Source organism: Triticum aestivum, chromosome 5A (genome assembly GCF_018294505.1).
Source record: "Triticum aestivum cultivar Chinese Spring chromosome 5A, IWGSC CS RefSeq v2.1, whole genome shotgun sequence".
In the NCBI taxonomy this organism is placed as follows: domain Eukaryota; kingdom Viridiplantae; phylum Streptophyta; class Magnoliopsida; order Poales; family Poaceae; genus Triticum; species Triticum aestivum.
In genome coordinates, this window is record NC_057806.1 from 34,837,942 (window position 1) to 34,846,430 (window position 8,489).

An 8,489-nucleotide genomic window follows, 5' to 3' on the forward strand; every position below is an offset into this window, starting at 1 on the left:
CCCCGCGGTTGGCGCATGCAGGTTGCAGAGCAGGTACAGAATTGACGCAAAGGACAGGCGTCTCCTTTTGACTTTGCGGGCCTTGCTCTGTTTTTACTACAGTGTGCCATGGCCTGATGGTCAACACTGGCGGCGGTGGGGCCTTGCCATGCACGCACACAGAGGACGTGTCCTCGGGGATGTACGATGGGAACGGTGGCGGTGACCGCGCAAGGGACGTGGAGTCGTGGACGAAGTGTGCAGCATGGGCGCTAATGCTCCAGTTTAGTTGCCTAGCAAAAATGAGGTAAAAACGTAGTACGCCATGTTAATTTGGTTATGTGTAGTGGGAAACAGACGCTGCAACTGATTAGTACTCTCCTGCGATGTGTGAGAGTAATCGATCCAAGTCCATGGTCCTAAAGTAATCATGGTAAAAACCAGTACCCATGCAACGGTCGTACATCGTCCTCTGGACTGCGTAGCTTCCTTCTGTCAGCCGCATGTCAGTGCGTGGTCATTCGAATACATTAATACGCAGCATATAGATCCCCAACGTTTCTCTATACTTCAAGTAGCACGTTTGGCTGCTACGAATCGCAACGCACTGCGCGCTGTAGATGCGCTGCGTGCAGCGATGCACTTCTCGCCGTCACGAACGCTTCTGTCTCTTCTCTCTCAGTCTCCCTTCACAACGCCCACTCGTTCCCATTTCTCGCCCCCATTTCTCTCTCTCTCAGTTCCCGGCGACGAGTCCTCCCTCTCTCTTCCCTGGCGGTTCTCCGGCGTTGTTGCCGGCTGCGATTTTCAGCGGCGCATGGGCGGAGGCAGAGGCTCGGAGCCGGAGGCTCGCGCGCGTCACGCGGCAGTCGGATCTCGATGCCGCGACCTTGTCGACGACGACGAGAAGAGGAACCCACGCACGCCGTGGTGGTACCGCGATTCCGGTGGGACGAAGCTGCCGGAGGTGCTCATGCGGGCCGTTTGCATCCACCCCCTCGACATGTGGTGGTGGACGATGGATAGGTCTCGCCAACGGCATCCCGATGCGCGGCCGTGTCGACGATGGTGGTTAGAGCAGCCGCGCGCTTGGTGAAGCCGGAGTTGTTGCTCGGGTGTGTCGGAGGGAGATGCTCGTACGCGCCAGCAAGAGCCCGCCATAGGTGTGGACCCTACACCTTCCCTCGCATCCCCACGTCTCCTCCGCCTACAGCCTACTCCGGTGAGCACCCCCTCTCTTGTTTTTCCAAGTAGCTTGTTGATACAGTGAGTAAGGATATGGGTGTGGCATCGATATTAGTCTTCATTTTCTTGTGCAAATCCCTTTTTTCACAGCTAAACAGCATGTTCCGCCATGTGTATCCCTCATTTTCCATACCAATTTGCCATGTGCAGCTACAAACATCATGACAACTTTCTGAAAATGGTTTATTACCGGTACATGGCAAATTCTGAGAACAGTAGCACGGCCAATCGTGCTCTACTTTTAGGTTCTTATCCATGGCAATGTTGCCATGATTTTTTATTTTATTACCTGTTCATGTCACTTTAAGATAAGCTTGTCATAAAACATGTCAATGTTGCCATGATTTTTTATTTTACAGTAACACGGCGAAGGAGCTCGTGTGGGTGGATGCTCCGGCGGCATGCCCGGAGACAGCGGGCGGAGGAGCTCGTGCGTGCCTGCCCTGACAGAGAGGAGAGGAAGATGCTCCTGGAGTGGGAGCACAACGCTCTCAAGCGCTCGTGCTCCGGCGGCTCCGGCGACGTATAAGGAGCTGCATGAGCGCAGAGAGGAGCTTATCTTTTGTTAGATATGTTTCATGCCTCCTCGAGCTCGGCCACCCGCGGCTACGCACTGCTAAGGCATTGGATCCCTTCCGGCAGGTAGCATATTGCTCATCCCCTTCGCTTCAATCTCGTCAGTTCATTTGTAAATTGCCATGTCATGACGCAGTAGAGGCACAACAGAATCTTTTGTTAGAATAGTCTCACTGTAAATTGTTGTTAATTCTATCAGTAAATGCATGTCATCTAACAATCAGTCATGGCAACTTCACATTTTTGTGTGTAGTAGTGTCTGTAATAGCTTTAGAGATGATAAATATAGTCTTCTCTTCTTACCAACCTAATTTACAATCTGTAAATTGCCATGGCAATATATTCTTCTTCTTGTTGCCATGGTGGGCACTTTCACACATTTTTTGGTCATGTTATGTAGTGATGATTTTGTTGCTGAGAAGACAATTTCACCCAAGTTCACAATCTCCAAAATTGCCATGGCAATTTAGCACATATTTTTTGCCATGAGCATGGCAATTTAGCCCATATTTTTTGCCATGAGCATGGCAAAATTTTCTTCTTCTTTTGCAATATGGAAAAAATTTTCTTTTCTATACAACGATGGCAAGTCTAGTCCATACATCACGGAAAATTTAGTGCATGGACCCTGGCAATATAGTCTCTTTTTTTTTGCAATGGGCACTTTCACACATTATGTACCTTGGCATGTTATATAGTGATGATTTTGTTGCTGTGATGGCAATTTTTCACTCAAGTTCACTATCTCCAAAATTGCCATGGAAATTTTAGCTCGTTTATTTTTCTGCCATGAGCATGGAATTTTTCTTCTTCTTCTTTTTGCAACATGCCAAAAATGTAGTTGATACTTGCAAAGTTCATGGTAATTTTCATCTCTGTCCTTGTTCATAAAGATTAGCAAATTTATACTGTATAAGGCTCTATACGACAAAATTCATGTGATTTTCCGTGGCACCTTTTTATCTAAAAACATTTGCCATGGCAACATAAGATTTTCAGAAACATGGCAAAGTTTATATATACTCAAAAACATGGCAAACTTGCCATGTCAACTTAATATGTTCAAAAACATGGCAAACTTGCCATGGCAAATTAAGATGTTCAAAAAACATGGCAAATTAATATGTTCAAAAACATGGCAAATTAATATGTTCAAAAACATGGCAAACTTCTCTTAAGTAAGTTGTTTAAAAACATGGTAAACATGACAAAGTGCCTTAATTAAGATGTTCAAAAACATGGTAAACTTGCCATGGCAACTTAGGATGTTCAAAAACACGGCAACCTAAGATTGTTCAAAAACATGGCAAACTTGCCATGGCAACTAAAATTGGTATTTTTTATAGATGTGTTTTTTTGCCATGGCAACTAAAAGCATTTTTTGCCATGGCAACTAGAAGCATTTTTTGCCAGGTTCGTTGTGTCTTTTGCCAAGTCCATCCAAAGAATGGTTTGCCATGGCAATTACAAATTAGTTTGAGAACACGACAAGTTTTGATCTTTCAAATTTGTTTTGCCCATGGCAAAAGTTTTTGATCCTCTGTAATTTGTTTTGCGATGGTGATTACATGTACGATATCACTACAACTTCAGATGTTTTCTCCATTTTTGAAATTTTTCAATGCGTCTACAGAAACATTTTTTCTCCATAATTTTTTTTGCATATGTTGCCATGATGGCAATTTCGTAGTGTAAACTTCATGGCAACTTTTTTCATAGTGTAAACTTTGTAGTGATGGCTACTTAAAATGTTTTTAAAAATGTTTCCATGAACATGACACTTTTATTAAAAAAGGTAGTGCCATGTCATATCTTCATTCGAAGAATGTTGCAATTTTTCACTTTTCTTGCCATGGCAATTTCTACTCTTATTTTCCATGGCACCTTCACACTTATTTTTGCCATGGCAAAATTTAGATTTATTGTCATGGCAACACTATCTATACTGCCATGGCAAAATTTTCTTTTACATACAAGTCAAAGTATTTATTTTAGTCTATCATGGCAAATTAAACTTAGTTTCTATTGTCATGGCAAATTATTTATTTTACCTTTTATTGCAATGGCATTTTTTACGTTTTCTTTTATATTGTTTTATTGCAAAATTGTTGGTCACAGCAAAAAGCCCATATTTTCTTTTTCGTAGCACATCAAAAAGTGGGCTTTTATTTGTCACAGAAATAAAAATCTGGGCTTTTCTCATTTTTTTTCTTATATTGGGCTTTCTTTTCTGTTTTTCAGAGAAAAAAGACCAACGATGAGGTGGCCTTCGGTCTGGGGTGCCAAATGAAATTGTTCGTGGAGTCATCCCTCGTCAAACGCACGTGCGTTATCGCCGTCCAATCTCTACTATCTAAATAAAAGAAACGTAAGGTTCCCTCTCCCCTCTTACGTCAACTAGTAGAGTGCCCGTGCGTTGCCACGGGCTCTTGACAAAGTTTACAAGAGTTACATGTTAAATTTCACATGCATAAACAATATAACACGAACACAATTACTGAACAATTGAAGTCCATTTTGCAATGAAAATTGATAACAAAAAGAAAGACCAACGACATGTCCATGTAACAAACTGAGCGATGTTTCATCTAAACATCTATTACAAAATTATCAATATCTAGATGATGCACTTAAGAAATTCTTTAACAATATCAGAAAAGTTGTCTTTAGCTTCATTCCCACGGTGTTTGTCACTCATACATCCAAGCGGCGCCCAATAGACTCCGCAAAATCTAACCATGCAACCAGCTCAGGCTCCCCAAAATTTAGGCCACCCGCGATGGCCAAAATGTTATAACAGGCTGTACTTGTATAAAGTATAGAAAACAATGATTCAGCTAAGTAATGTAACATATCTACTTTGACACGCTTAAGAAATTCATGTATAACTTAGATATGTTGTCTTTGGCGTAATTCACATGGTATTTAAGCAAGTGTACAAAGATTGTAACTATCCCACACGAGCAATATATGTCGTTAGCATGAGGCTATTATGTGCAATATGTAAGAATATGCATTATAAAATACTCACCGTGCAAAATGGATGAAGCAATTAGGTAGATGAATACACTATCACTGATCATTATCTTTGATGTTATTACAAAGAAATAATACAAGTAATGATTTTCAAGTATTCAACTGTCCTGGCTCGTTGAAATACCAACCTGTGATTTACATGTCGAAGTTAATATCTTTAGAATACCAACCAGTGATTTACGTGACCATATAAATGTAGCTTCAAGGGCGCAGGCATAATCTATCACGCGTGAGTCAAATTAGTTACAACCAATAAAAATGAAATGATCATAACCACAGTGAAATTAAGTACCTCGTGGGATAACCTTTAAAAAAATATTACAATGCTTTAGTTTGGGCTTCAGCAGGAAACTGGAATATAGCAAACATACACAGGCTCCCCAATCTGTTATATAAAACAGTTCAAAGAAATCTGTTATATAAAAAATATTCTAAAAAAATGTTCGGAAGTTCTCATAGGAAGATGTGCACACCACCATCTTTGTGTGCGGTGGCTGTGTAAACAAAATGTGGCAATTGTTTCTTAAAAAGGCGATAACGTTTTCTCGAAATAATTTGATATACAATGAAATAATTGTAGTTATCCTAAACAATATGGTGCCCTTTTCTTTCTAAAAGAAAGATACCGTTCAAAGTAATACATTAGCTATGTAGGAAAAAGTGGCAATTGTTTCAAACAATTGGGTAAGTGCTCCTAACATTTGATCATTATATAAACAACACAAGTAAACTGATGATATTTTTTTAGGGCAATACACCAACATGGTGTTTTATATTTCAGGCTCAAATATGGATGCATCGTTTTCCAAAACATCAACAAGAAATCCGGAGGCTCCGATTGCCAAACAATGGATCGATCGCACCCCGCCTTGCTAGCTAAAATGTCCGCTGCCGTGTTAGCCTCTCTATGACAATGATTAAAAGTAATAGAAGAAAAATTTCAACTAAGGAAGGAACATTCTTCATAGATGGCCGCTTCTAGTCCTAGCAAATTACCCCCATTGACCATTACGTCAATCAACTCCATACAATCAGCTTCAAGAATTACGTTATGGCAGCCAACGGTACCTGCCAAAATCAGGCCATCCTTGAGAGCTTGAACTGATGATATGATAATACGTACATGCCCTAAAAAGTTATTTATGTGGTGATGGATGCTTATAGGACTGACTGGCATAAATAAGCAAATTGATGGCCTACTACCGATAACATGATGATGCTAATTGGCAGTCATGTACTGTACATAGGAGAGCAAAGAGAGGCAAGCCTCGCAACAATCTTGCAAAGCATAGTCGTAGTAGACTGCAGCGAGGGGTGCAAAATGAACATCAGAATGCACGGCATGCAGAAGAGATTTTTTTTCTTTGTTTGACGACGGCTTATGTGTTTGCGTGCGATGCACGGGATGGTTCGGATACGGCGCTACTGCACAGTATGTTAAAAAAGTTTCTAGAAAAAGAAAAAGCAAACTCACGCAGACTCCTGTCACTGCCTCACTCTCTTCCTCTCTCATCTCGCCGAACGCTCTCTCGGCGCCGTCACCCGGCGGTTCGATCCCTCCGCCGCCGTACGACCTCTCTGTTGGAAATATGCCCTAAAGGCAATAATAAAATGGTTATTATTATATTTCTTTGTTCATGATAATTGTCTATTGTTCATGCTATAATTGTGTTATCCGGAAATCGTAATACATGTGTGAATACATAGACCACAACACGTCCCTAGTGAGCCTCTAGTTGACTAGCTCGTTGATCAAAAGATAGTCATGGTTTCCTGACTATGGACATTGGATGTCATTGATAACGGGATCACATCATTAGGAGAATGATGTGATGGACAAGACCCAATCCTAAGCATAGCTCAAAGATCATGTAGTTCGTTTGCTGTAGCTTTTCTGAATGTCAAGTATCATTTCCTTAGACCATGAGATTGTGCAACTCCCGGATACCGTAGGAGTGCCTTGGGTGTGCCAAACGTCACAACGTAACTGGGTGACTATAAAGGTACATTACAGGTATCTCCGAAAGTATCTGTTGGGTTGGCACGAATCGAGACTGGGATTTGTCACTCCGTATGACGGAGAGGTATCTCTGGGCCCACTCGGTAATGCATCATCATAATGAGCTCAATGTGACCAAGTGGTTGATCACGGGATCATGCTTTATGGCACGATTAAAGTGACTTGCCGATAACGAGATTGAACGAGGTATTGGGATACCGACGATCGAGTCTCGGGCAAGTAACGTACCGATTGACAAAGGAAATTGTATACGGATTGATTGAATCCTCGACATCGTGGTTCATCCGATGAAATCATCGTGGAGCATATGGGAGCCAACATGGGTATCCAGATCCCGCTGTTGGTTATTGACCGGAGAGGCGTCTCGGTCATGTCTGCATGTCTCCCGAACCCGTAGGGTCTACACACTTAAGGTTCGGTGACGCTAGGGTTATAGAGATATTAGTATGCAGTAACCCGGAAGTTGTTCGGAGTCTCGGATGAGATCACGGACGTCACGAGGAGTTCCGGAATAGTCCGGAGGTAAAGATTTATATATGGGAAGTCAAGTTTTGGCCATCGGGAAGGTTTCGGGGGTTACCGGTATTGTACCGGGACCACCGGAAGGGTCCCGGGGGTCCATCGGGTGGGGCCACCTATCCCGGAGGGCCCCATGGGCTGAATTGGGTGGGGAACCAGCCCCTAGTGGGCTGGGTGCGCCCCCCTTGGGCCTGCCCTGCGCCTAGGGTTGGGAAACCCCAGGGGTGGGGGCGCCCCCCACTTGGCTTGGGGGGGAAGCCACCCTTGGCCGCCGCCCCCTTGGAGATCCATCTCCCTAGGGCCGGCGCTCCCCAAGGCCCCTATATAAAGAGGGGGGGAGGGAGGGCAGCCGCACCCCTTTCTCTTGGCGCCTCCCTCTCCCTCCGTAACACCTCTCCTCCCCGCTTGCGCTTGGCGAAGCCCTGCCGGGATCCTACTGCATCCACCACCATGCCGTCGTGCTGCTGGATCTTCATCAACCTCTCCTTCCCCCTTGCTGGATCAAGAAGGAGGAGACGTCTTCCTAACCGTACGTGTGTTGAACGCGGAGGTGCCGTCCGTTCGGCACTAGGTCATCGGTGATTTGAATCACGTCGAGTACGACTCCATCAACCCCGTTAGCTTGAACGCTTCCGCGCGCGATCTACAAGGGTATGTAGATGCACTCCTCTCTCCCTCATTGCTAGATGACTCCATAGATTGATCTTGGTGATGCGTAGAAAATTTTAAAATTCTGCTACGTTCCCAACACTCTCGCGCCACTGCTAAGCATCGAGCCCACGCGCTCGCAGATCCGCGATCCTCGGCAGTCAGATTCGACTTGGATGGGCGGAAGAGCTCGCTGTCGGGATCTAGGTGGCACTACCTCCCTTAGAGCTGGTCGTGGGAGAAGCTGTCACGCATCTCGCGGCCTGCCGCCGCCGCAGGTCAGCTGCTCCCGCTGGCCGCATGCCCCACTCCCCGGCCGCCGCGCTCGACTGTGGCGCTGCTGACTCTCCTGCTCGTCGCATGGTGGCCTCATCTCCCCGGCCGCCCTTCTCATTTGCATCCAGCCACAGCTCTGCCTCCTTCCTCATGCCGCTCGAGCTATTCCAGTGAGACTACAAAGCAGTCT

At 44.5% G+C, this 8,489-nt stretch overlaps 1 long non-coding RNA gene across 1 annotated transcript; it reads left to right on the top strand.

The window, feature by feature from the left end:
* Window positions 1-646: 646 nt before the first annotated feature.
* On the top strand, window positions 647-4,283 carry LOC123106454 (uncharacterized). The gene is made up of 3 exons (XR_006451349.1): window positions 647-1,201; window positions 1,584-1,866; window positions 4,042-4,283. It is a non-coding gene; the product is annotated as an uncharacterized lncRNA (long non-coding RNA).
* The last annotated feature ends 4,206 nt before the right edge of the window (window positions 4,284-8,489 follow it).